Genomic DNA, 2,935 nt, shown 5'->3' with positions numbered 1-2,935 from the left:
GCAGCAAATGGGTGGAGCTACTTTGTTCCAGACCAGCAGATATTTCAGACCCTCGAAGAGAGAAGAAGGAAGGTGAAAGAAGGAGCAATGCTGAGGCAAAGTCAAGTCAAGGCCACACGAGAATCCCTTGGAGGTATGCTTCACTATCACCTAGCATCAGTGTCACAAGTAAAAACGTGCCGCAATGTCAGAGCTGTTTCCACACCCTCATATTAAATAGATAGCAGAGATGGACAAAATACAGAAATATACTTCAAAATTTGTTGAAAATGCTAGAGGATATCAGTGACTGTAATAGATACAATGTTTCTGGTTATTCAGTAATGATAGCAGTATAGTGTCTGTCACATGTCAAATAACTTGTCAATGTCCAGGTAATTACATCTTATCAAATGCAGAAATCCGTTCCCAAAGAGAATGTGGAGCTGTATAAAACTTTTTAAAAAAGAAAATATAAATGTACAATCTTAACAGTGACAGAGCATTCTCACTCAGATCATATGCAACATGACATTTTCCCATTTCACTTTGCTCTGACAGCTGTTTTCTTCTCAGTTTCCAGTATTAAGCTGCAGGAACTGAGAATAATACTACTCGGTCAGAAGACTGTTGGAAAGAGTGCAACAGGAAATACTCTCCTGCATAAAGAAGTCTTTGCATCTAGTCAGAATGAACAATGTCAAATGCAAGATGGGGAGGTTTCGGGCCGACGAGTCACAGTGATTGACACCCCGGGCTGGTGGCAGAACTCCTCATGCTGCACAGATGAGACAGACAAAGAAATTGCCCGAGGTTTTTCACTGAGCCCAGCAGGAGTTCATGTTATTCTGCTGGTCATTCCTTTGGACCTGACATTCAGAGATTCTCAACGAGTCACTCTGGAGGATCACATGAACCTTTTTCATGCCACTGTATGGAAACACGCAATGGTTCTGTTCACATATGGAGACAAACTAGCAGATAAATCTTTGGAGGAGCACATTGAAAGGGAGCATAGTGCCCTGCGCTGGGTGATTGAGAAGTGTGAGAACAGGTACCATGCCATTAACAATCTGAAAAAAATGGATATGAATCAGGTGACAGAGCTGTTTGAGAAGATAGAGGAAATAGTAGCAGGAAACAGTGGCAAGCTCTTTTGTCCAAACATGAATGAAATGCACCTGAGAATCGAAGAGACGTTCAAGCAGAAGCAACTGAAACATGTGCTGAAGCAAAGACTAGTGCGGGAGTACGGGAGGAGAGAGCTGGAGCTAATGAAAGAGTTCAAGGAAACACTCGTTGAGCTGCAAAATGACATTAGGGGAGGTGCTATGGGCACAAAATCCAAGTCCCTGGGTGAGTATTTTGAGGAAGATAATATATATGTTTATATTCATCCTATTTTGTAAATGATGATTTTTTTTATTAACATGTTTTGATGATTATTATTAGTTGGTGACAGGGTGAAACTCACAACCAGGTCTACTGGTCAGGGGAAGAGAGATGGCAAGGAGGAAAAACTAGATACAAAAATCAGCCAAAAAATTAAAAAGCTGGATGAAGATATAGAGAAATTATCACATTTTCTTGGAAACAGCAAGGAATTTTTGATCCCTGATTGTAAGTCCAATTACATTATCAATCCTAGCATTTAAAGTATTATCAAGCACAAAATAAATCTAAATGTGTGTTTTGTTTTCAGTTAAAGGACGCAGTCCAGCACCTTCTATTCCTGAGTCTTTCTTAGAGCGCAAACAATCAACCGGCAACTTTGAGAAAGTTCTGAGTTGGTTATCGAATCTTCATATCGGCACAAATGTGGAGAACCAGCTGACTCTCAACTTCTCTCAAACATCAGGCTACAGATCTATGGTGCCATCCGACACCTTTGACTTTGACGGAGAAGTTGAAGTTCCCGAGTGAACAAATTAAAAGATTACTGCATTCTGTAGTGAATTTAAAAATGTCGAGCAAAAGAGTCCAACAATACTGTGAATTTATGGGGTAGCAGCGCCTCTCATGTTGGAGAACTGTTGGAGAATTGGCTCAGGTAGCTTAATCTGAAAAATAAGCTACCATTGCTTGTCCCAGCCTCATTAGCACTGTTTGTCTTTGAGCAAACAAGGAACAGTGACTATGGGGAATGTGATCGACTGTTCACCCACTGAGCTAAACCGGTGACCAGGGGGCACGTCTCTTAAATATGATATATATCACAAACTCAGTCTACATCCTTGAGTAAGGTGTTCCAGAACCTGGAACCTCTATTTATTTCTCTTCATTTCCTATCACTGACCGCGGTCCTGTCCGTTCTGATTGCAATAACTCAAAATGAAAAGAAAAATAAATAAATAAAAAATAATAAAGGTTCAACAAAATATGACAATCAAGTGGACAGTATAGCAAAAGCTGTAATTTTCTACTTGAGAAAATAAAGCTGTTGGGCATTTTTCTTGGTCTTCAGGTAATAATTCTAATTGCAGTGCCGTTAAGGACATGAAAAAAGAAAAAAAAAATCAATTAAACTGGAATTTATGGACAAAGTGAAAGAAACTGTTGGACCGAGGCATCAAAGAAAAGATATCATGAAAAAGAAGTTGAGAATGCCAAGTGGAACTTCCTAAGACCCGAACTCTTCCACGGCATGCATTTTTAATTTCTCTTTGACATTTGGGCATATTGGCACCTGATGAATGTAAAAACAAAGAATTACCAGATTTTTTTTTTTAACCTGATTTTTTGTTTCTAAGAAAAATTAGAGCCACATATGAGGATATTCGTTTAAAATTTAGCAGTATAATGTCCTTGTAAGTGGATATCAGGCTTGAGTATTTGGTCTAAATAACGCAAAATGTGATGTCCACATATGTGGACACCAGATCCTAGGAGGTTAAAGATGGCTTACAACATCGCCATCATCCACCCCAGGTAGCACCCCTTCCATTACCCCTAACGT

Source organism: Pundamilia nyererei, unplaced genomic scaffold (assembly GCF_000239375.1).
Source record: "Pundamilia nyererei isolate P.nyererei 1_Seehausen unplaced genomic scaffold, PunNye1.0 scaffold00046, whole genome shotgun sequence".
Taxonomy (NCBI): Eukaryota; Metazoa; Chordata; class Actinopteri; order Cichliformes; family Cichlidae; genus Pundamilia; species Pundamilia nyererei.
The sequence above is the reverse complement of the archived record's forward strand: the minus strand, read 5'-3'. Positions refer to the sequence as shown.